General features: G+C 44.2%; 1 protein-coding gene across 7 annotated transcripts in view; it reads left to right on the top strand.

Moving 5' to 3' along the window:
* The window catches only part of ERG (ETS transcription factor ERG), a 253890-nt gene that overhangs the window by 44537 nt on the left and 183068 nt on the right, over positions 1-26285 (top strand). Inside the window, exon 2 of one of the 7 annotated variants that reach the window (XM_033132086.1) lies at positions 2208-2311. The exons of the other annotated variants lie outside the window; for them this stretch is intronic. The gene's annotated coding sequence lies outside the window, so the exon portion shown is untranslated. The remainder of the gene's footprint in view (positions 1-2207; positions 2312-26285) is intronic. 7 annotated transcript variants of the gene reach the window in all.

Below are 26285 nucleotides of genomic sequence, written 5' to 3'. Positions count from 1 at the left end.
CCACACCAGTGGGCAGCTGTGGCGAGCTCTTACTGGCCCCGAAGAGCTGAGAGTGTCCATTCCTTCCCAGCTCTGCATTCCGTGACAGCACGTTGGTAGCTGGAAGCTGGCCAGAGTGGGAGTATTTACACCATGGAAATTTGCAATGGCTACAAATCAGGGCTTTTTTCCAAAAAACAAACAACACTTTTATTAACATACCACTGCTTCAATCTTACATTCTAATAATCACCTATCACTTACTATAAATTGTATTATTTCATATTCTTCTTCTTATTTATATAATGTGAGCCATTTATCTGGCTGTCTACTTGCCAGATGCTCTTACAGACCTTGTCTCAATATCGTTACTGCCTCTGTGATGCTTTCTACTGATGGGGCTCGGGGCAGGAAGGAACTTCGCTCACATGGACAGTAAACATCAGAGCCAGAACTGAATCGGCGCTGACCTCAAAACGACCCCGCTCTGTGCCTCCTGCCAGAAGACCTCTCCAAGTACCACACGTGCATTTTTAACAGGTGCCTTCCACATGTACAAGGGCGTCACCTGAGAGAATAGGAACTTGGGGACTTAAGCCCCATAACAAATCAATTTGGACAATGCGTTGTTCAGCTAATCATTTTACTCGGCTAGATAATTCAGCACCTCTCCATTTAATTTGCATGCCCTGGCATTTTATCCAAATCGGTGAGGCAGCAGCGGCTTGTGTGGGCAGCGCTGGTTTTGCCAGTTAAGTTCCACACGCAGTTTGATTTGTGTTAGTGAAGTGTGGAAGTCACTGGATAGAGATGATTTCATGGTGCCTTTCTGCTTCTTGTTTACGGGGTAATCTCGTCTCTGAAAATCCATTCGCTGGCTGGTGATAAATAAGCATCGTGATATGTCCCCTCGGATACAGCTTACCCATTGATCATAGGCAGAACGGGATGACACCAGGCCTCCCCTGCAGGGAGAGCCCGTCCAGGACTCTTACCACATGGTAGACCAGAACGATACCTGTGAATAGGCTCGTTCCCCCAGATCAGAAACACCCTGCCGAGGCCAACCTGAGCGTACTCTGCTTTCTTCACAATCTACTGAGCATGTAAGTCAACCTGCCCTCCTGGTGTGTTGGTCTTACATAAGGAGAGGCCTGGACAGGAGCAGTCCTGGACTGACCCGCTATTCAAGGACGTCATTCGTCATGGACCCAGGCCCCTTCCAGCTCCTGCTTTGCCACCTTCACAGGTGGTTTCATGAGAATGGTCCCAACATGGCTGCTCCACCTGCAGCCTCTCGTCTGTTTTTGATGCAAGAAGGAGGAAGATGCCACAAAGAAGCAGGGCTTCAGTCAGGAGGGTCAGACTTCGCCAGAAATCCCGAGTAGGGGTCTGCTTACATCTCCGTGGCTCACGCTCTCTCACGTGGCCACGTCTACTTGTAGGGGAGCCTGGGCAATGTCACTTACCTGGGGCTATTGTTCCAAACAACCTTGGGGTTCAGTTGGAAGGACGAGGGGGAGAATGGATAATGACCCAGGCATTCGTGATGTCCAACATTTTCCCATATTTCACATCACGTTCCTTCGGTGGACCCATGGAATGGGTAAAAATTGGTCCTCCTGTATATAACTTGTGCATTATTATTATTCTGGGGAGAGCGGAAGGTATTAGAAAGAATGCTGGGCTTTGGGCTCTGAGTGCAAGTCCTTGGATCCTAGCTGGTGCTCTTCCATTGCTTATGAAACCCAAGGAAAAAAATCCCCTCTGTTCGTTGAGCCTCAGTTTCCTCAACTGTCCAATGAGCAGAATGGGATGATCTCTCAGGTCCTGAAGCCCATGGTTCTGTGTTTCTAGAACATCTTAAGTCAGAGGGCAGGACGCAAGTGATGCAGATAGTGACATCCCCTCAGGAGCCGACCTTGTGTCCTGAGGCAGCTTGGTGAGCAGGACTGAGCCAGGGCTGGTCATGGAGGTGAACCTAAGCCTGTTGTTGGGTGTGGATAGTGTCCCCTTCGAGACAGAACATGGCTCATCTCTGGGGAGCCATCTGCACTTCGTCACCCATCCTGACGACAAAGAATGTAGCAACTTCAGGGCCATTTGTCGCCTTCTCTGTTTCACCAGGGCAGCAGTTTATCCAGTGATGGGGGTGTTGGTGGGAATGGAGAAGAGGAGAAAGGGGAAAAAAAAACCCCAGTGATACTGTCACTTGTTCGCCTTCCCAGGGACAGTGAGGAACAGCCGCCTGCAGGTGCATCACTGCTGCTTGCTGCTGTCTGCGCCGTGGGGACAATGCTGCTGCGGAGAGTGTGCTCAGGTCCTTACGAAAGTGAGTGATGCACAATGCACGGCCAGGCGGCGGGCAGAGGACTCGTGCTTCCTGGAGGACCGTTTTGCATTTTCATTGAAATGTGGTCATGGGATGTGCTGTAGTGACTGGCTCTGAATTAATGAGTTCGTCCAACAACTCTGATGACAGCAAGGTCATTGCGTTTCATATGCTGGTTACTGCTTAGAAAACAGGCATCAGCAGGAGACGAACAAGTAGCTGCTTGGGCTAATTTTTAGTTTGGAAACTCAGTCTGAGTAAAAGGCCAGTGATTTCTTTTGTCAACTGATGGCAGTTAAAACAGCTCGGTCCTATTGTTGAGTTTACTCAGTAGTCTTAAGGAAGGTGATTGGTGTCCATGACTCCCCTAAATGGACACGTCCAGAGTTCCTGCTCTGCCAATCCAAGTGTGTGCTTGAAATGTGACTTCCAAGATGAACATTTATAGATGCTGATAAGAACCAGCAAACAAACTAGGAAGAAGCAGGACTTCAGTGGGCCCTCCCCGTGTAGACTTATACAGCTCCTACAAAGAGTTAAATGGTTTGCAGTTAAATCTGCTGCTTAGAAATGTCCAAGAAAGTGACCATAATGATGCCCACTTGCTGGGTTTTATTTCTTCACCTGCTTATTCATGGAGGTTTAAGTAATTCTTCAGTGGGAATGGAAGATGGAGAATGGCAAGGGGACCTTTTTGAAAGCGTCGTGTAGGATTTAATATGTGTAAACGCTCTTGATGTGAATGAAATCTGCCCATGACACGTCATTTTGGCCTTTAAAACAATAAACATGCTATGAAAGAGCTACTATGGATAATGATAGAAATTGGAAAATAATACTTTAAAGCCAAATAAAATATTGAAGTTTAACTAACATGCTTTAATCAAAAAGCTATTCCTATTATTTTATTTCTAAAAGGAAAAATTAGTTCAAATTAATCACATTTTCAGGAAACTGAGAAAACTTTTAATTTTTAAATAGTGTTTTCAATGTTTCTGAATGTTTTGTGACTCGTAATTTTGTAAAACGGAATTTTTCATGTGCATCGCTAGACCTTCGGGACATTTTGTGTGTTTTTTTCTTGGCTGGCGTTTGCTACGGTCTTGGAAATGTCACCCACATTCTTCCTCCTATTTATGAGCTAGAATACATATAACTTCACTTGAGAAAAATGAGTTAAGATGTCTCCAACTAAATTTAGTTTATTTAAAAATCAAAGCCGTTAGCATTTTGACTCAGGAAAGAAGAATCCCATGAAACCCTTTCTTTCCTGCCTGGCACCAGTGTCATAAACCAGAACACAGAAGCGCCTTCCCCTCCACTTCTCTTTTGTCACAGACTTTCATAATTCAGCTAACAGACAGTGCTTGCTAACTATGGGCCAGGTCCCGTTCTGGGTGCTGAGCAAAGCAGATAAATGTCCCGCCCTCAGGAGCTTCCATTCTCCCTGGGGAGACAGTCAGAAAATAAGATAAACAGGGAAAGGTTGGATTGGGTGGAAGGAAGTGCTAAGGAGAAAACAAAAGCTGGGAATAGAGACTGTTGGGGGTTAGGATTTCTAGAGTGTCCAGTAATGGAAGGAGTGACATTTGAGTAAAAGCCCACAGGAGGTGAGGGGGGAGCCATCAGCTATTTGGTGGAAGAACATTCCAGAACCAGGGAACAGCGAGGGCCTTCTGAGTCTGAAGAGCAGTGAGGCCATTGCGGCTGGACAGAGGGACGGAGAAGGAGTGGAGATGAGGTCAGAGAAATGAGGGGGGCTGCTCACAAAGGGTATGCTGAGCCACTGTGAGGACTTGGTCTTTGGTTTTTAACCTGTCAGATGGGATGCCCAACAAGGGAGGGTTTTGAGTAATGGGAGAGACCTGATAGCATGTATGTTTTTCTGAGATCAAGCTGGTTGCGGTGTGGACAGTAGTTTTAGGGGTTGAAGCTGGGAGCGCAGGAAGCTCTCGGAATAATCCAGATGACAACAGAGAGTGGCTTGAGGGTGGCCTGGAGGTGGGTGGTGGGGACGAGGGGTATGGCACATTGTGGATGTGGTTTGGATGTGTGGTGTGGGAGGAGGACAGGAATAACTAAGGATGAAGCCAGCGCTGGGGTGCGAGCGGCTGGCAGCGGGTTACATCTGGTGGCCACCTTGCCCCAACCGTGGAGCCTCCGCTGTGAGAGGAATCAGGGAATGGTGGCTGCACAGAGGTGACAGGAAGGAGGGCTCTTTCATGCGAGCCCTCTTACTCTGAAGTGTCTTCTCCTCCATCATGGGAAGCACCGTCTTCCTCTTTTTCAGTCTCTCCTTGGACTCCTCCTCCATGCGGTCAGTGGCCCTGCTTTGTGCATAGGCCCGGGCACGGGGTGGGAGAGGCGCGGTGTGGGGCTGCTCCGGGCTGCCAAGACGCACGTTCCTGTGTGGTCACGGCAAGGCGGGCGTACCATTCCTGAGGTTTCCTTTCTCACACCACAGAGCAGAATGATTGCCCGGATCAAAAGTTCATTGTCCTAACGCGTTGGTACAATTGCAATTCCGTATCACCTGCTTTGGTCGGTCTGCATGCAGTGTTTTCATTGAAACTTCGAGGAATCCGTGTTACACACACACAGACACCCCCCCCCCCCACACACACACACAATCTGCGCCCTCCCCCCCGCCCACAGCTGAGATTGGGTTTGCTGTTTTCTGATAGAGATGCTGGAAGGCAGAGAAGTAGATGGACGTGGGCCAAGTTCATCTGTGCGGAAGGGAGACCGAGGCGACAGGCTGCTTTTAGGGTCGTGAATGCTGCCATCGCACAGAAGCAGGCTGACTGCAGCTGTGCAGATGTGCCCTTTACCCCTTCGTGGCCTGAGCTGGGGTCTGACTTGTAGCAATGCAGCAGCATGTTAGGAAAGCGTCTCTCGGTTCTCATTTCTTCCTGGGAAGCTTTGCTTTTGGTGGTGGGAGAGACCCAAGTAGTAGCTGCAGTCAGTTACTCGCTGTGTGCGAGTGCTGGTGGCCCCATCTCCTCATCCAGGCCTCTAGTCTAGCCTCACACTGAAGCTGCCAGAAAAGCCCTCCCACAGAAAAGCAGAAGCTGTGTTAGAAATGATGTTGGGCGTTCGAGTGGCTTTTCTTGTGTTTGATTCTATGTATTTGAAACACACAAAAGCCCAGTCATAATAAAACAAACAAACAAAAATCTACCGACCAAATTTAACATATGCTTACACTTAACTGTATTTTTTTTCGGGTTCTTTTGAAAGAAATACAACTTACAAACAGTCAGTGACTCACTTTTGTTCCTTCCAGTTCCATCTCCTCCATTCAGTATCCAGAAATGGGTGTGTATCCTTCCTGCTCACATGTCTCTGGTCTCTCTTTGCATCTATGTGCCACACGTGTCCATGCACACATGTGTGCTCTATAAAGGCATTAAAGTTTTGCACAGATAGTACTATTTTATACATATCCTCCTGCAATTTGCTTTTTCACTCAACATTATGTGTTAAGATTTATCCATACTGTAATGTGTAGATCTAGTTCATATCCTGATTTTTATGGCAGTTCCATTCGAGTTATTTGATAATTTGGACTCATAATTATTTTGATTTTTGTTTTTGTTTGTTTTAAAGCCATTTTTGAGATGTCTTTTGTGACTTCTAGTCTTGTTTCATTGTGGTGAGAGAGCGTGTTGTGTGGCCATTCATTCTTTGGCGTTTGTGGATTATTTCTTCGGGACTCAATACGTAGGCAATTTTGACAAATCTCGCACCCGGGTATGAAACGAGTGTATATTTTCTACTTGGCGCAGGATTTTGTTCAATTCCGGTCAGATCTAGCTGGATTATTGTGTTTTCACATCTTTATGTAACTGATACATTCAGTAATTGTGTTCACTCTGCTTGCAGCCATGTGTAGACAGAGCTCTCCTTCACACCCCTTCCTACCGTCTTGTCTCCATCAGTCATGTAAAAGTCAAATGTAGTCTAATGAAAAAGTCTTCCATGATTTTACCCTAAACTTCCCTCCAAATCATGAGGGATGGGCCATGGGGATATGGAGGGGCGGCCTCATTCATCATTCATTCCCTCACCTGGTTCCTGCTCCCCAGTATGGGGTGGGTATGGGGTGAAATGAAGGGTCTGGCTGCTTCTGTAGAGCTTGCTGTCCTTGTCTGTCTGATACCATCCTACTGAGGCCCTGTGGGTGACAGCCCATGTGTGAGTATATTCGGGGACCTGCAGGATTCCCAGGAGTGGCAGACCCCTTGGCTTGTTGCTCCCAGGCTCCCTCAGCTTGCGCTGGTGACCCCCCACGTGAGAGACAGCTCTTACTGATTTGCAAGCCCACTCTGTATCAGCAAGAAGCTTCGAGCCTCCCTGTCTCCCACATCTCACAAAGCAGCGTCTGAGAACCAGCCACACTAGTTTGTTTGTCTGCTAGATCTAGCAGTTTTGGAGAAAATGACATTTTCTTTCTGTACACTATAATAGGTTTTTCTGTTTCTCTTTTTAATTCTGTTAATTTTGGCTTATATGTTTTGAGGCTCTGTTGTTTGGTGCATATAATTCTGGATTTTTATATTTGCTTGGTGTTACTCCTTTTTCTCATTAAGCATTACTCATCTTTATTCTTAATAATGAATTTTGTCTTAAAATCTATTTTTTCCTGATATTAAAATTGCTACTCGAGCTTTATTTTTGTTAGTGGTTGAGTTGCTTTTTTGGGATGTCAGGTATACCTTTTCAACAAATTTATGTGAAAATTTTCATGTTTTAGATTTGTCTGTCATAAACAATATAACTTGGATTTTAAAAATCACCCAAATTGAGAATAGTTATATTTGTCATATTTTGACAAGTGAGTTTAATCTATATAATGTATATTTATGATATAATTACTATATATATATATTTGTACTTGTTACTGTTAACTTATTTTTTGCTTCCCATTTTTACTCCTTTTCTGACTTTATTTATTCCTCCTCCCCACACCTACTGTTTTTGGAATGTGTACATTCCAATTTAGTCAGGGGTCTTCCTACAATTTTACAGTTGTTCTTTAAACAAGCAACAGTTAAGCAAATATCTCTGTCCTTTTTCTACACCGTGCAAGGCTCTGACTTCCATTTCCCAACACTGTTATTGTTGCCTAGTTTTTCAGTTTTATTTTGCTGTAAAATCCTTCTAAAATCGATCATTATCATATTTAATTGTGTCATTGTTTACTAGATTTATCAACTACTTACTAAACTGTATGCCTTTGCTTCTTGAGTGTAATGTTTTTCTCTTCTGGGCTTGATTTCCTTGTAGTTCTTTAATTAAATGTCTGAGTAGTAAAGTCTTTCATTCTTTCCCTCAGCATTTCTTAAATTTACCCTCTGCTTTGAATGCTCATTGTGCCTGACAGTTATTTAGGTTACCAGTTATTTTCCCTCAGGACTTTGAAGATATTATTTTATTGCCTTCTGGCATCTGTTGTTGCTGATGAGAAAGCTTGTATCCATCACATTGGCTCCTTTGTAGATAATCTCTTTTCTGTCCTCTGGTCACTTTTAATACTTTCTCTTTGTCTTTGATGTTTCATTATGATACGAGTAGATGTGGATTTCATTATATTTATTTTGTACAGGGCTTCTTTTTATTTTTCCTTCTGAAGTCTCATTTATTTCCTCAAATCTGGTTATTATTTTTTCCCAAGTATCTGGAATATTTTTTATTACTCATTTTCACTGTTCACTAATTATGGAAATCCTGATAAGCATTGGACAGTGCATTCTAGCCTCCATGCTCCGAGCATCTTTTCCTCTCCTTTCTCTCCCTCTCCCTCTCCCTCACTCTCCCCCGTTTTCATTTTTTTTCTGTAGATAGTTCACTACTGCTCCCCATCATTTATGAGTAATTAATTTTCAAAATTATCTACTGCATTTTTCATTTCTGGAAGTTGTCTTCAATTATTTCAGCTTTGCCTATTATTGGTTTATACTGTTCTCCTTTTCATTATGGTTTTAATTACTCTGAAAAAGTCATTTCAAATTTATTTTATAGACTTTTTTGGGTTGAACCTTTATTCACAGAGTTTGGGGTGCTAATTCACGCTTTTTCCATTTTCTACATCTGCTAAAATCTATTCATTTTCGTGTTTTTTTTTTCATGTACTTTGTGAGCTCATCTTTAGTGGGGATTATTTTTTATTTGTGAGTTCACCATAACTTAACATGTGAAATTGTCCCTACACAGTAGGTTTTCTGTTTGCTTCTGCCAGACCCCTTGGGGTTTGATGGTTATGGATCAGTCATCTATCTGTCTGTCTATCTATCTATCTATCTATCTATCTATCTATCTATCTATCTATCCATCCATCCGCCCTGGTATAAGTTATCGATAATAGAAATGAGATTTGGATTTCTCACAGATAACTTTTTTATCTGCACATGGCGTTAGGCACATAGCAAGCTTTCTTGCTAGGGAGGGTCCCAATTCTAGCTCTCCATCTTCCTCTGGGCCATAAGTCATATGCTTTGTCACTGTTTGGGCCTTAGAATCTTATACTATCCTTAGGTCTTGTATTTGTGACCCTGATTCCTGTGGGTTACTGTGATTTCAGCTAGCATATACAACTCATGCTTTAATTTCTCTCTTTGGTTCTGGACCTTGATGATTTCCTTTTCTTTCTCTTACTCTTGGCTACTACATAAATTCTTTTTCTGGGTGGTCTGGTGTGTTGTGTTGGTGGTTATATTTTCTATAGCATTTAGCATTTCAATGTGTTTGTAAAGGAAGTAGGGCCTGACTGTCTCAGGTGAGTCTGCCATGTGGTGACTTGGGGTTACTTTTCAGAAAGAATATTTTTTTGTACTTCTACTTAAGTCCAGGGAAATAAAGGGTATTCAATAAGCGAAGTCTTTTTTTTTTTTTTTAACTCATTGGGTAACAATGGGTACTGTCTAATTCAAAGATGATTTTCTTTACATAATTGTATATATTATTGGTGTTGAAAGCATTGGGATAGTATAGATAGTTTCCCCATAGTTTAAAAAGTGTATAGAAGTGGGGCGGAAGAAAATAAAAATCATGCCATTTATCTGGTAGGAAAAACTGAGAATTTAGCAAGAGAGTAAACCTTCTACTATGGGAAAGAGGAAATTGGAAGGGAGGACAGATGAAAATGATTGCGTCTATTAAGCACTGAAGATGATGATGATGGTGATTCATGATGATGGTGGCTGCTGCCGCCATGTTGTCATAAGAACCCTTAATATGACATCTGCCCTCTTATCAAGTTTTTAAGTGTCCAGTACAGTATTGTTAACCAACTACAGGCACCATGGAAAGCTTGTTTTATAGGGAACCAAGGCAGAATCATCACTTAGAGCTGGGAAAGAAAAGAGGGAGGATGCTCTAGGATAAATACACTCTCTAGTTAACACGTCAAACGCCCAGTAAGAGAGCAACTGGATTGTGAGTCTTGCAGGGGCGTGTGGCTAATAGAAGTTGCATGAAGATTTTAAAATCGCTCCTATTCAAGCTGACTCGATCAGAGAAGGGTCTGAATATGGCATGGATTATTTTTCAGGACCCAACACAGACAGACACGTGGATTGGATTAGTACTCAGATAGGATACAATAAATAATACTCATTTATGAATTATAAACGTGATGAAAGAGCTAACATTTATTTGAATATTTTTAGAAAGACAAACTCTAAGGGCTAGAGGGAGAAATGTGCACTTTGATAGGGAACTTTTATTTTTTTTGTCTTTTGATCTTCTCATTGATTTAATTTTAATATAATTTAAAAGACATTTCTTTTCATTTAAAAGATACTTTTATAGCAATATTAAAAAGAAAAAGTTGAAAAAATTACATTGTTCAAATTATACCATCCTTATGCAACTACTTTTATTTTGCATTTTATATCACATTTGTGTATTATCTTTCCTGATTGTAATGACACTATATATATAATATTTTGCATTTCCTCCTATAATAAATGTTTTCAGGTATTTAATCGAATTCTCGTAGTTTTGCAGACATTTTAGAGTGGAGACTTTCTATTAAGGCCTGGGACTAGTAAAATAAAAAAGGGGAGGGAATCAGGATTGCCATTTGTTTTGTCAAGTGAGGACATTAAAAATGAAAATAACAAAGAAAACAAAACCCTATTCTGTAATTTTTCAGCATTTCAGTAACTAAAGGACATTTTAACACCTCAGCCTTCCGCTAAAAATATGAAGGATATAATCTCAAAAGAAAGAAAAATGCCTTCAGCTTCTTTAATTATTTTTGTGAATACAATTAGTATTCTTCCACTTTCTCCCTTATTTCTCCCAGGGTGATTGAAAACCTCTTCAGGGACCTTTCTCGATCTGAGAACAGGGTCAGGATTCCTGGACAGGTTGATGTCTGGAGGAACCAGCTGGGTTTGTGATTTTGCTGCAAAGTCGCTGATTAATTCAGTAGAACCAGTAAGAAAGCTAGAGGTTTCAAATGGCAGGCCTCCCGCCCCAAATAGATGGAGCGCCCCCTGCAGTCCTAGCACCGGACACCTCAGAGGATGGCTCCGAGTTTTATCTGTTTGTTTTAACAACAGTTTGTCTGAAAATACTGAAAAATGTTTCAGTGAGGCCCATTGCTGGAAAATGCATTTCGCTATATGCATTTTTGTTGAAAAAGGATTTGATCTGGACATGTTTCTGATCTCTTCATATGACAGAGATACCCTCTTAAAGAGAAGTTCTGTAGAAGATAATGGCGCAGATTAAAAGTTGAGCGTTTCTGAACTGGCTCCACTCGACGTCAGTGTATCTTCAGAGGGCCATAGGCTGCACAGAACTTTTCAGTGTCGCCTGGCCCGTGCTCCTGCCTGAAATATGTCTGCGCTCACCTGTCTCAGTGGCACAGTTGTGCCCCCACTCCGACCATGGCTAGGTTACCCCGTCCTCAGTAGAAGCAGAAAGCTCTTCAGTAACGTTTTTGATGTGGTTTATCTGTCACTTCTCAGAAGGAAATTCATTCCAACTGGAATCATAATTTTTTGAGGGCTTTCAGCAGACGTTAGAGTTCTGGGAATGAAAGGCTCATGTGTTTTGTTCAGGAAACTTCCAGCTGCTTAAAGGAGTGAAACATTAAGCATCAAATCACTGTGAGGTGTTCAAAGATATTCTTCAAAAGGCTTGAGAGCACGAAGAAGAAAAATCTCCCCAAGCCCCCATGTTCGTGTGTTATTAAGCATGACTTCCACAGCACGGTGGCTCTGTGGCGCTATTTACAAAACGTAGAGTATTTTTCATGATCAGGGTCGACTTAAATTACTGTAAATACGTCAGTTGCCGCTTTTCCAGTCCTCGTCACCCCCTCCCCCCAATTAAAGTCAATACTTATTAAAATCATTTGATTTTTGAATGATATTTGTACAGCTGTTTGGTTTATTTTTAAAAAGTTCCTCTCTTTGTAATGAAAGTGTCAAAAGTTAAAAACTGAAATTAAATCAAGAAGTAGGAGGTGTATGCCAACCAAGTGCAAATAACAGAACGAAAAGCTGTTAGGGAGACAATGGAAATGGCTCAGAGGACCTTCAAAGTCTTTGCAAGTTCAAACTCTCTTCATAAAATAACTTTCTTTTTCAAAAGTGCTCGTTAAGCTTTGACTTCTGCTCATTTTGATTTTTTATGTCTCCGAAGTTATTTTGAAGTTGCGTCTGTTATTACTGTAGGAGAAAACAGTCGTCCCCTCTACGTGAGGTGGTGAATGAAAATGCGTGGATACAGAAGGATGCAGACCTGTGCTGGGAGCACAAGGAGCTCATAGGAGCACGTCAGAGGAGCGAGAACACAGGGGTCAGGTAATCTAAGAAGTAAAGCGGGGAAAGGTGCTCGTGTGGGAACAACTTTTAGTTCCGATTCTCCTCCCCACTCTGTATCTATCCTGATTCGCCTTTGGCAGTGAACACTCAAAATAAATATCGACTGAACTATCGTCCATCCACCTGTCTGTCTGTCTATAATTCTATCTATCACCTGTCTTTCTGATTTTTTTCTTCTATTGACCTCGTGTATTACAATAATATGGTATTGGATTGCTTCACAAGTTAGCTTGTACATTGTCTTTGTCCCCAAAGGGGTTTTCCTTGATTTTCTTTAGGCTTCACAAAACTTTGTAGATGTTTTGGGACGATGGTACCTTCACAACTGAGCCTTCAGTGTGGATTTCCATCACTGGTGTCATTTAAACATAATTGAATTCCAGCCTAATAGGGCTGTTGAGTTGTGGGCTCTGTCATCTGAATTGGTGTGTGGGGGGGTGGGGGTCCTGCTGACCAATCCTGGAATACAGTGATTCTGTGACTCATACGACATCTGTCAGTCCCAACGATAGAAGCTGATGAACCCTATGTCCTGGGGGTAGAGGTGATCGTTCTGGGTGGGGCTTGTTCCCCGGAAAACCCGATTGTAATAATTAGATGGGGAAAAAATTAATAGTGATAATGTAGGGATTTGGAGCCAAGGATGTCCCAGTGAGGTTAGACACATGGACCGGTTGGAATCCCAGGTCTGCCTTTAGCTTTCTTTGCGTTATATCAGAGTTTAGAAACTGCTTGAAGTATCAAATTGACATTTCTTTGGCTCACCTGTAAAACACACTCAGTATTAGTTATTGACCAAAAACATTGAAACATAAACAAAGAAACAAAATAAACAAAAACCTCTTGGCATATTTCAGCCAAAATTGTCCCTTAATTGTTTAATTCTACCTTTAGCTGGTGCTATGATTTCACCCTTCATAAGATTTCTTATTATTGCATTTCTGGGTCCTATAAAATGAGCTTTTTCTACCTGCCTTTCATCCTCTCAAGAGTGAGCAGAGGTTGTTGATATGATCGAAGAGGTCCTACCCTCCTGGCGTGAGACAGACAGCCACAGAAGGTGGCGTCACTCTAGCGTCCCCTCTGAACCCCTTCTTTGCCCTCTGGAGGGCTGCCTCCTGTGGAGCAGGCGGAGAACCTGTGACACTACACTGGAGCTGTTCTGAGCCCTGTCCTCCAGGGGACATTTTCTTTCTCTCTCACCCTCCCTTGAGAGAAGGTGGGAACCCAGCTTGAACTTAAAGCTGTAAAGCTGTCTCTATATAGCAGGCCATTTCTTCCAGCCACTGGCCCACAGGCAAACACTTCTGATCCTGACATTGTCAAAACTGCCTTGATGCCCAGCTACTCTCCCAGTGAGCTGTTTTCACTAATTACCTTTGCAGTCCCAGGTGAGCCAAAGATGGATGGGGTGGGGCTGCGGTTGGAGCATGGGTCGTCACCAACCTGGATCACTGACCCTCTCTAGACCATTCTGTCTCTTGGTGTCTGTCCACCTGGCACTTCTCACTTTTGTACACTTCCTGGCCCCGGCCCTGAAGTTGGACCCCACCCCTCACTCCTCACTGATTTGCCTTGTCCTGTTTCTCCGTCTCTTGCAGAGACCAGGTGGGCTGTTGTTAACATGTGGTCTGATGGGTCCTGACACCTACCTCCTTCCACCTGGCGTGGTTACAGGCTGTCCCAACACGGCCATCCACCAGACTGTTTTGTGCCTGGTCTTGACTCAGTGGGGGGCAGTGCACAATGCAACTTTATTTCCCCAATCACTGCTCAAGTCTAAGGTTGTTCCCCACCTCTGTTCCCAGTCTTGTCACGTGCCAGACTTTCCCCATCACTCCCAGATTTTTATTGACAGCCTAATTTTCAAGTATTGAGAAGTCCAGATAAGTCTAATAAATATAAGTCTGTTTTTTTCAGTCCATTTAAAGATCCTTTGCATCTTGAGCCTGTCTCAGAATTGGAAAGTCCTCTGGCTCCGTGGCTGGCTCCCTGTCTCCCAGCCTTGCTCTTCCGTTCCCCTTCCCCCCACTGACTTTTGCACCTGGTCCTGCAGGGCTGGAGCAGAAAAGGAGATGGTAATAAGGGGCTTACTTGCAGTGTGCTGTGATTTGTGAAGCTGAGGTCCAAGCTCTGGCTGCCTTTTATGGGGCATATTGGAGGATTCCTGAGGGCTCTCATAGACACATCCCATTACAGCTCTCTGTGGCATGGCGATGCCCTGGTGTTTGTCTGCTTATGACACCCTCCCCCTAGTTTCTTGACCCCTGGTGTACCTCCGGCCTCTTTCTCTCAGGGTTGATTCACCCCCAGAAGTCTGGCCACTTCCACGGATCCCATGGCACTAAGAGGATGCCCAGGCCATTGATGGCCGCTCAGTATGCTCCCACCGTGGCCCTTTCTACTTACCTGCTCTCAGGTGGCTCCAGTCCTGTGCCCCGGCAGCTTAGAGTCCTGGGGGAGCCTGTGAGACTCCCAAAATGCTTCTTCTGAAGGTTCTGTCACACCCTGGGACGTTAGTGTGTATGTCTGTGTGCCCGCGTCCAGTTTCACCACCTAAGTGTCTCTTCTCTGTCCCGTTGGGGTTGTGGGAGGCACTGCCCAGTGTCTGACAACAAACAGTCCCTCTAAAGAAATACCAGGTCTCTGATTGCCCTGATCTGCCTCTCAGCCTCCCTTTCTGTGTCGAACACGAGAGCTGTGGGAGCTTTGTGCACCTCTCCCAGCTCCTCTGGTTGGTAGATGGAAATGGGGGGAGTAGTTACACCACACAGAAATCAAGCAAACTCTGCAAATGAGCCCCCGCCCCTCTCTGACTCTGGATTTTAGAGAGCCTCCTCTCCCTCCTGTGTGTGGGGAAGGGTCAGGCTCCCATCTTGGCTGAGGCTGTGTGTGGAGATGGGGATCACCTGCTGTCTGGTGGGGAGTCCTGATGACCCTGGTCTGCTGAGAGTTACCCCAGCATACCTTGAACGTCTCATGCTGTCCATTTTTGCTGAATTATTTCACACTTATTAATGATGTCTAAGTTCTTTCCCAACTCTAAATCGTGTGATTTTATTATTCTGGGTTTCACTTGCTTCTGGTAATTTACTGTGTCTCTTCCTTTTGCCTGTTACGCATACACTGTAGGATGTGCTGCCCAGGTCCCTTCAGAAAGGGAGGACTTATTTCTTTAGACATTGGGAGTATGGCTAGAAGATTTCTCAGCTGTCAGCCTTCTTTGGGGAGTGCTAGCTGATGATGACCATCTGCCCAAGGTCGTGCCCCCTTCTTGGGGCTACCATTGGCTAATCAAATCATGACAGGGGTACCAGCTAGTTTCTCCAGAGAAGGAGACCCAGTAGGATGGCTATATATATGTATGTAGATCTCGATCTCAATTTCGATCTTGATTTTGATCTCGATCTCGATCTGTAGCTCTAGCTCTACCTATATCTGTATCTCTAATCTATATCTATTTTAATGAAATTTATTTTAAAAAATTGGTCCACACAATTGTGGGGGCTGGCAAGTCCAAAATGTAGCTTGGACCAGCAGGTTAGAAACTTAGGCAAGAGATGATCCAGTCTTGATTCTGAAGTTTGTAGGGCAGACTGGCAGGCTGGACACTCAGACAGAATTTCTATGTTATGGTCTGGAGGGAGAATTTGTTCTCCCCCCAGAAATCTCAGGGTCCCCCCACCTTAAATCCTTCACCTGATTGGGTGAGACCCACCCACATTAGGGAGGGTAATCTGCTTTACTGAAAGTTAACTGATTGTAGATGTTAAGTGCATCTATAAAATACTATCACAGCAACACCTAGACTAGTGTTTGAACAAAGAGCTTAGCATCAGAGCCTAGTCAAGTTGCCATGGTGTTAACCACACAGCAGGGGGTAAAGGCCTCGTCCCTGACTCCCAGCTCTGAAGGGCCAGCCCACCTGCAGAGCCCCATGAGGTTACCTGAGGCCTTTACTAGGGCTGCTTCTTCCCCCACAGTCATGGGTGTTTACCCCAAGAACACACCCTTTGAACGCCCTGCATGCTTGTCTCCATCCAACTCAGGTTCCACTGCCCTGGACACCAATCCTGCAAAACCAGCTAGTGGACAAACTCAGGCCACAGGAGTGAACTGTCATTTCATGCCCTGGTTTTACTACTCAGGGTGCGTAATTCACATTCACTGGAGGCTCTCACCTTTAAATGACCTCTAATAGGTAATTACTAATGTGACTCCAGTGGGCAAAGTATTTAAAATTCACAAGTAATCCCCCAAAACTTGTAACTTCTCTGTAAACCATTTCCTGTAAGTCTTAATGGGTTTTAACTGAAAGAGGATCATGGATCTCGGGAGAGGGGCCCCCGCAGTGGAAATGGCACAGAAAGGTTAGGGAAGCTTGCCTCCTGTTTGTCTTCTCTGCTACTGAACCAGTGTGTGACTTTTCTCCCCTCAGGGGACAGCATGGTTCATGGAATAATTGGAGGCTGGGCTGAATCTCAAGTTCAAATCCCCATGCATCCACTTACAGATCTGTGATCTTCCGAAGCTTTGGTTTCCTCGTCAGAAAAATGAGGATAGTAATAACCACCTTCTGGGCTCTCTCGAGAAACGGGCCAATGACGAGTGCCACCAAAGGCTCTGTGGGTGGACTGCTGAACACAGCCCTTAGGAACCACCCAGAGAAATAGCGGAAGCCTTGGTGGGTTAACTGGCTCATGACGCATTGGTTTAAAGACCTGGTCTTGAGATTGCCAAACCTGGTCAGATTTCAGAGGGTGAGGCCAGCAAGGAAAGGTTCAGGTACTCAACAGCTTCCCAGCGAGAGAAAAAAAGTGTTGAGCAAACCTTATAATGTGCCTCGTGAGTGCTGCAAATTGAAAACGCAAATTTCAAGAGAGGAAAGCATCCCTTCACAGCCTGCTGGTTCAACAGGCAGGTGTGTGGGGACCAGAGATGGTCGGGTGCTGCCCACTTGGCGGAGAAGCCGTTTTTTCATTTCCCTACCTTCTCTCTCTCAGTTCCCATCTTCACTCCCTCCCTCCCCCCACTGCCTCTGGAAACTCCATTATCGTCCTTCTAAGTGCAGCCTTCAGGCAGAGGTCCAGTCACAATCCCTGACTGGACGGGGCTCTGGAGCCCCTGAGATGTCTCACTCTTGTAGCTGGAACAGAACGTGCCGTCTTCATCAAGACCCCACTTTCCCCGTTTGACACCCTTCTCTCCTTCTCTTTCCACTTCACCTTCTGTGTCCAGTTGGCCCCCAGGTTCTGGCATCTCCTCCCACCTCTGCCCTGTCTCCTGCTTTCCTTGGCTGCCCACCTGTGTTCCCCTGGCTGGACCTGGCAGCAGCCTTTGTACTGGCCTTTCCCTCCTGGCAGCCAGCTGCCTTGTCAGTCTTCTCAAAAGCCTCTGCGGGACATGCCATCCCTCAGATGCTCAAAACTCCAGCGGCTACTTCAGAGTGAAGGTCAGACTTCACAGCCTGTGCTTTCGGCCGCCCTGATGGTCTCGGTCGGGCGCTTCTGGTCCACACAAGCCTTCGCGATTCAGCTGATGTGCTTAGTGTCTCCCCTGACCTCGGGCACTCCCACTTCTTTGCTTTTTTGGAACAGCTGCCTGAGAGACTGGCCCAGCTTCCCTCCACACCCTCTGTTCGAGGCCATTGTCCTGTTATGAAAAGCCCTCCTTGACTACCTCTGGAGATGGCAAAGCTGATAAAGACACGGTGACGCTGTTGACTAGAAGGCTTTTGCCATTGCATCACTTCGTCCTCACACACACAGGTGGCTGCCTTTTGCCCCTTCACAGCCATGTGTTCTGCTTCCAGCTCACATCTGCCTGCTGGGTGGCTTCTCTCTCTCCTGGGATTGCCCTCCTCTCCGATGTCTATATAAATTCTTCCTATTTTTCATGGTCTTGTTTAAATCCTACCACTCAAAGCAGAAGCTCCCTTCTTCTCTCCCCTGAGCTATCCCAGTGCTTCTTATTGTAGCTTCCATGTTGTCCCTTATTCTAGATCATGAAACCTCGGGCCACACAGGCTTACTCTCTTGCAAGACATGTAGGCTCTTTGGGAGTGAGCGACATACCTGGGAACGTTTTCATCCAACATCACCCCGGCCACAACTCTTTGCAGGGGGTGGTCAGTGAATACTTACTGATGATGGAGTTTATGGAAAATGCTGGATAGACGGGATGCATAGCTGTATGGCCAGAGGCATGTCATAAACCTCACGTCGTGAGTATCAGCAAAAGGCATTTGTGGCGAGGCTCATAAATTTTATTTAAAATAAGAGGAGGATTTAAAAGTCTTTACTTCCAAATCATGTCCAATACAAATGAGGCACTCTTTATGCAGGTCTCTGGAACCAGGCAAGAGTCAGCGGAAATGGAAAAGCTGGTTTCAGTGCCCTGGTGGTGAAATATCCATCACCAGATGCCAACAGTTTTAGCAAAGCCAGTGGGCAGAGAACCACTTTCATGAGTTCAAGTTTCCTCGTCCTTAAAGAGCACAAGGAAACTGTCCCCTGTTGATGTTCTGTACATATTTGACAATTTCTTTTTAACAACAGAGCAATAATGGCAGATAATGTAGAGACTTACCTACATTGTTAAGAGAGGCTCAAGTATTTTTCTTTCTTCCTGCCTTTGTGATAGTTGGTTCCCAAACCCCACCCCATACCCCAGGAAAGCTTCTAACTCTCCCTATCTGCTTCTCCAAACTATATTTAAAATAAAGACATCTGCCTCCTACCAGCATCAGAATGATATTGAAAGAAGGAATGATGATCTGTAATCACTGGGCCCCTTACGAGTGGTCACTCGATTAATGTAAGTTGTTGTCATTTTTCTAGATGATCTTGTCACTCAGAAATTTTGTGTTTCTTATTTATAATATTGAAATGTTAATACATTAGCGAGTAACTAAACTGTCGATCAGTTATTTTTATTTACAAGTACAAAAGTAATTATGTATTAATAATGTTGTAACTTTTTTTCTGCCCGGTGTTGTAAATTTAAAAATATGAAACAGACCTTGTTGTTTGCAAATATGGTTATCGGTGCATTTGCTGTCTTTAAGATTTGACCTTGTGATTATATCAAGACAAAGTTCATTATGAAGGTCAAATTTGCTTCTAAAAATTTGGGATTTTGTTCTCAAAGGTATATTTTATTTGATAAACTTTCTTAGAAATACATAATGTTCCTTTAAACCATGGCCTGCTTGTCAGTTGTGTGCTGTTATGAAATGACTAAATATTTATGTTTTTCCAGTTGAACTTAGGGGGAAAAAAAAAAACCTCTGGTAAATGTGTTTCCTTTAACAGAAGGCTCAGTGTAAAACGGGAGAGAAGTAGTATTTATAGTTGTTTTCCCGTTCTTGATGTCACCCGCCTTTCAAATGTAGCCTGTTCTCCTTCAAATGTCTCATTTTTACTGGGGACCTCTAGGCAGATCATGGTCCCCCAGGCTGGGGGGCCATGGAGCTGTTTGCGGCTGTGTGTTCTGTTCTGGTGGCAGCTGGCAGCTGCTCCTTCCACTCTGAGATGAGCCTGAGTGCTTCCACCTGCAGATGGCAAGGCTGCGCGGAGAGAGCCCGAGTGTTTCCTCCTCCATCCGCATGGTAGGCTTTGAAAGTCGGTGCACAGAGGCGCGTTAATGTCTCGTTATTTTACTCTCTGGAAAAAAAAGAAGGGGAAGAAACATTGTGGACGGAGGTTGATTTAGTGTTGTGAAGGCAAAAAGATTGACACCAAGAAACAAAATGAAAGTAAAGCAAACAACGAAACAAAACAAAACTGACAAGAAGCACAGTCATGGCCATTGCGTGGCTCCGACATGATTTATGGAGACTCTTACCATTTTCTTCCAGCAGAACTGCTCTTGTTTATTTATGCAACGTTTCTCGATGACCTAGAGCAAAACGAGACCCTTTGGGAAATTCTATAAGATCCCAAGAATTGCCTCACCGAGTTTTCTAAGTTACAGCGGGTAAGGCAGCACAGTTACAAGGGGCAACGCACACAGGTGTGCACACTGGCAGTGTCAGACTGAAGGAAGATAACAACAAACAGCTCACGTTTGGGGCCACTGATCGGGTTCAGGACGCAGAAGCGCTCGTGTGGAAGTGGTTTAAGGGCACCCGAGCCTCCCATAGTTTTTTGTTTCTGCCATTCCCAGAAATGACTCGTCACAGGGACTCAGCTGCTAGGAGAGCAGCTGTGTGGGGGGTCTTCCCAGACCCCTGTCCTCACTGCTTTCCGTCTAGGTCGTTCGGCTTCCAGAGCACAGGTGTGCTAAGTGGTCCTGAGCATCTCTGTCCAGCTCTGCATTCAGGCGCTCCTGTTGGTCCTTTGACATCCGTCATGATGAGAGTAGTTGCTCCACAGAAACTGCCAAGCGCTTCCCCGTCAGCTTTCCTGCGGACAGCCTGTTATTAAACACTGGGCAGTACCCCTCCTTCTGCGGCAGCAGGTCCCAGCCATCTGCCGCACCACAGCTGGCCCTGCCAGCGTGCTCTCGTGCCTTTCCTTGCCTCTGTCTCTTCCAGACTGGACTGCTTGTGGTTCCTCTCTAGAATTTCTAGGTCTTCTCCTCCACCGGTTCCCCCTGTCCTGCCTATATATGTTCCTGCTTTTCTTATCCTTAAACAAGCTGAACAAATCAGATAAACCTCCTAATTGGACTGTAAACGTCGTGAGGGCAGGAAGTGCCCTGCTGCATCCCTACCTGCTGGCCATTTCTGAAACAGTACACACATAACAAATGTTGGCTGGCGGAATGCACTGGTGCTTTTTCCTTGAACTACTGTCCCTTCTCCTGTCTTTGTGGCTCAGCTCCTTTCATGAACAGCCTACATTGACCTTCACATATCTTCCTAACCAAGCACTGCTGACCCATTTGGAAGCGGGCTCACTCCGACCATTCTGCGGCGGTGCTGTTGGAGGCCACCAACAGGTTGTGACTTGCTGGATCCAGAGCCTGTTCTCATTGTGTGTGGTGGGCGTTGAATGAACTTCTCACGCACATGCATCTCTCTGTAGGTAGGATTCTGTGGACCACTTCTGTCTTACTGAATGTCCTTGCTTGGCTTCTAGGATTTGGATCTTTTCTAGCTTTCTCCTCATTCTCTTACTGCTCCTCCTTGTGTTCTTGGCTGTTTTATTATTTTTTTCTTCAATGTCCCAAATAGTTCAAATACTGTCCTCAATTTTATGCTGCCTGCACAACTCCCTTATGGGGATTATTCTGCAGCTGGGCATCAAACAGTGCAGTGTGGGGTTGGTATTTGTGATTGTTTCTTTACAACTCTGCCTCTCATACTAGACTCTGAGCTCATGGGCAAAGCCCATCCCGAGTTAGTGCTTAGCTTTGTCATTGGCACGTGGAGGAGACTCAGTCAGTTGCATGTTGGATGGATGGGTGGATGGATGATGGATGGATGATGGATAGATGGATGGATGATGGATGGGTGGATGGATGATGGATGGATGGATGGATGGATGGATGGATGGGTGGATGGATGGGTGGATGGGTGGATTTGATGGGCAGTTTGGGTTTAGATCATGAAAGAAGACAAATACTAGTGGAACCTCTTCTTAATTATAGAGACAAGTCATTTCACATTTTTGAGCTCATCCTCTGTACCGTCTGAGCATAGAGATGAGACACTCTCCCTACCACATGCCTCTCCAAGTGCACTCTTTTACCTTCATATCTTTGCTCCTGTCTCCTCTGCCTTGCATGCTCTCCTTCCCAATGCCACCTATTGAATACAAAGTACCCCTCACGTACTAACTCTTCTGAAAGGGCATTGCCAGGCCATGGTGCAAGATGGACTTGCTGCCACTTTTGCATCTCTTTTATGACCCTCACCACATTCTGCCTCCAATCAATTATTTAACTAAAAGGATAATGCCCCCATCAAGCCCTTTGTTTATGGAGGGCAAGTCCAATGTCACCTTGAGTGCTGGACACTCAATACCTGTATAGATTGAAATAGGTCACTTATCATGATAATAACTGTTGTTTCCTAAGTTTTAAATATAGTGTCATAAGTAGAAAGATTTATGGGCTGAACTAATTTCCAGCAGATCATTTTATTTTACAATTAGAACTGAAGAGCATATTCAGCATGTCTGTCTGAGTACGGCGGGCACAGATGGTAAAAGAGCTGAAAGTGACTCTTGGGAACGGCGATACTGTCATGTATAGGATGTTTTGTGCCTTCAGGGTTGGTTAGTTCTTTTCCTCCCCCACCCTAATAGAGGATTTCCTTTATTTATTCCCAGACATCCACAGCATATTGATTTCACCCTCAGCCTACATCCTCTCATGGACCTGAGATGGCTATCACAGTTCCAAATGTCACACAGAGAGGGCAACATCATACGACCATTTTTTTTGTCAGCCAAGCGACGTTTCCCAGAAGTCTTCAAGCTTACTGCCCCGAGTGTTGAGGTGGGCAGAATTCTATCACCTGCTCATCCCTAAACCAATCACTGGCAAGAGGAAGGGGTGCCCACTGATAAGATTTACCCCTGAAGTTGGGGGAAGGTCAACTTTCCCTGGGGCATGCTGGTGGGGCAGGCTACACACTTGAACAAAATTGGGGTTCCCTCTAAGGGGAAGGGGGTAACCTGATGTGTCTGCTGCCTTTGTAGCCTATGGGGGTCTATAAATGAACAAACTGGCTCCTCTGTGACTGCTCCTCTGTGGCTGTGATCGTGGGGGCTCCTGCTGCCCCCACTCCTTGGCGTCCCTTCTGTCCATTCCTGGTGGGAAGGGAGCCTTCTCACCGTAGGCTACGGCTGTTCACCTGAGGCCTGGTCTGTTTCTGGTCACGGAGGCAGCTCTTCTGCACTTCTAGTTCTCCATCTTCCCAGTAGTTGACCTCACTTATGCAATACTCACTGTTGCTGTCACAAGGTGGCCAGGAAAATCTGTGTGTAGGGGGCATCTCCTTGTCCAGCATGTTTGGGGAACAAGAGGGTCACACATCCCTGAACGTCACAATGTCTTGCATTATCTGTCCAGTTGGCACTGTCACAAACACCGTCTCCCTGGACTTGTATCACCTCTTTCTCATCCACGCCACCCCTGTCACCCATGCCACCTCTCTCTCATTCATAGCTTGCGGAGGAGTGAACTGAAGCTGGAGTCACTCTGCTGGCTGCTGGGGGGCCAGCACACATCGGGTCTCCAAGCCCATGGATCCTGCTGCTGCCCACAGTTCCTTTGGCAAATTAAGCTTGACCTTCAGGTGCTCAGATGTGTTTGGCTTTAACCATTCCCAGTGGGAACTTTCTGATGACTTCATGTATTCCTCCACTTCTCGCTATGCAGAATAGGGAGCCTCACTGAATCCCAGGGGATGTGGTGGGTAGCCCTCCACTGTGGCAGGGCTGGGGGCCACATTATGGGTCACTTGGTTTTTTGACCTCTGCTATGTGCAGGACCAGGGGCTGTTGGGCTGGACTGAGCAGTTTGTTCTCATACCAAAGTTGTCAAGTGGCTGTATTTTATGAGTTCTTGACTCTGGTTTGCATAACTTTCTGACTTTTTTGCTTTGATGGGGCCAGCTGTTACCTCATGTGGCTGGTAAACTGCCTTTCTCTGGCAGAGCTTCTCTCCCTGGACATCGTAACATCTTTTTGGATCCTTGCTGGCTTCTCAGCTGTGTTATAGATAATGTACAATGTCAGATAAGTGTTCTCTGGATAAACGAAATATTGATAATGCCAAAATGCTAATTTTAAAATACCCATTGTATATATTTAATAGAAGCTTCTCAGGGTTTAGTCTTGTCTTTAAATCAGATCCAACAATGCAATCATATATCAAATTATTCATTTGTCACAGTTGACGTTTTGGTACAAAAATATACTTCAAGATGACATAGGGTGGGAAATCTTAGCCCATGTTTTCAAAACTCTTACTTGCTTTGCAGCAATTGGAAACTCAATACTATTTTAACCACTTGTCTATGGAAAGCATTTAACTAAGTAATAATCAATATTGGCTTTGGGATTTAGATGAAAGGAAACTTGGAAACACCTTCATTGACTCAAGATCTGTGCAGGTATGCAGGACGTGACCTAATTTGCCATTACCTTCCCCTTTCCTCTCGTACACCTGTCACCGAACATGGGAAGCCAGCATTGCTTCACGAGCAATGGTACCATCCACAGCTCGCCTGGGGATGGTACAACTCTTAGGTTGCTGTCTGGAAAATGCGTGTAGGACTATACGATGATTATTAGTTTTTTCTTTTTTTTATTGAGGCATAATTGGCATATAACATTAAAGTAGTCCCCCTTATCCACTGGGATAACACCAGTGAATGCCTGAAACCTCGAATAGTACCAAACCCTACATATATTGTGGTTTCCTAGACATACGCATGCTAAAGTTTAATTTATATATTAGGCACAGTAAGAGATTAATAACAATACTAATAAAACAGAACAATGATAACAATATACTGTAACAAAAGTTACGTAGATGTGGTCCTTCTCTCTCTCTCCCTCTGATAACTTATCTAAACCAAGATGGCTACTAAGTGCCTAATGGGCGGGGAGCATGTACAGCTGGATGAAGGGATGATTCACGTCCCGGCAGGACAGAGCGGGATGGCGCAAGATTTCATCACACCACTCAGAACAGCGAGCAATTTAAAATTTATGAATTGCTTATTTCTGGAATTTTCCATTTAATATTTTCGGACTTAGGTTGACTATGGGTAACTGAAACCTCAGAAAGGGAAACCATGGATAAGGGGAGACTACTGTATATTAGTTTCAGGTGTACAATGTAATGATTCGCTATCTGTGTATATAGCTAAGTGATCACAATAAGTTTAGTTAACATCCATCACCACATGTAGTTGCAGAATTTTTTTTCTCGTGATGAGAACTTGTAAGATTTACTTTCAGATATGCAACACACTATTATTAATCATAGTCACCATGCTGAACATTACATCCCCAGGACTTATTTAATTTACAACTGGAAATTTGTACCTTTTGATCCTCTTCACCCATTTCTCTCACTTTCCATTCCCACCTCTGGCAACCACGAATCTGTTCTCCGTATCTGTAAGTGTTTTTTTTTACTTTATTTTTTTAGATTCCATACATAAATGAGATCACACGGTATTTGTTTTTCTCTGTCCGACTTATTTCACTTAGCATAATTCCCTCATGGTCCCTCCATGTTTTCACAAACAGCAAGATTTCATTCCTTTTTTATGGCTAAATAATATTCCTGTGTGTGTGTGTGTGTGTGTGTGTGTGTGTGTGTGTGTACATTTTCTTTATTCCTTCATCTGTTGAGGACGCTTAGCTTGTTTCCATGTCTTGACTGTTGGTTAGTTATTTTCTGATTATCGACATGAATATTCTTGATTCTTAAAATTTGGAAAGTACCCAAAACTACAAAAAAGAAAATAAGATTCTCCCATAATTCACATTGGAAACCTACAGACTACTTCTGTTAGCAATTTCATACATTTCCTTTGGGTCATCCTCCTCCTCCAATATTCCCTCTTATCTTTTATCCATCCTTTTTTTTTTTTCTTAAACAATACTGGAATCATGCTATATATATAGTTTTGTGTCCTAATTTTTGGTTCCAAGAATTTGTATTTCCCATATCACGATAAACACTTTGTTCTGACAGTGGGCAGTTTGGATTAAATATCTCTATACACAGGCCCAAAGCCTGAAGGTAGAGTTGGCTGGGGGCCTCCAGAGTGGAGTGGGAGGGTCAGTTGGCCTGTGGATCCATTTATAAATACTGTAATATTACCCATTGCAAATATTGATTTTGATGCAATACTTGACATTTTCTAATTTGAAAATATTTTCAACTGAAATAGTTGCCATTTGCAATTTGTCATGTTGTGAGGATTTTGTTAAGTGTAATATTTTGGGATTGGATATTTTACTTGGAAAGTGCGTACACATGGAAATTCCCGTATCTCTAAAACCAGAGATTGGATTTTAGGGCTGTGCCAATAGTCCTGTTCTGAGATTTATTTTCTTTCTTTTTTTTAGGCCGGTAATATTTTAATCTTTTAAAAAATATGGGTCCTTCTAGTATCTACAAATTGAAAGGATTGTTTCTTTCCTGGGACTAAAATGATT

The sequence above is a fragment of the Rhinolophus ferrumequinum genome, chromosome 2 (genome assembly GCF_004115265.2).
Source record: "Rhinolophus ferrumequinum isolate MPI-CBG mRhiFer1 chromosome 2, mRhiFer1_v1.p, whole genome shotgun sequence".
Taxonomy (NCBI): domain Eukaryota; kingdom Metazoa; phylum Chordata; class Mammalia; order Chiroptera; family Rhinolophidae; genus Rhinolophus; species Rhinolophus ferrumequinum.
Note: the sequence above shows the minus strand (reverse complement) of the source record. Positions and strands in the feature narration are given on the sequence as shown.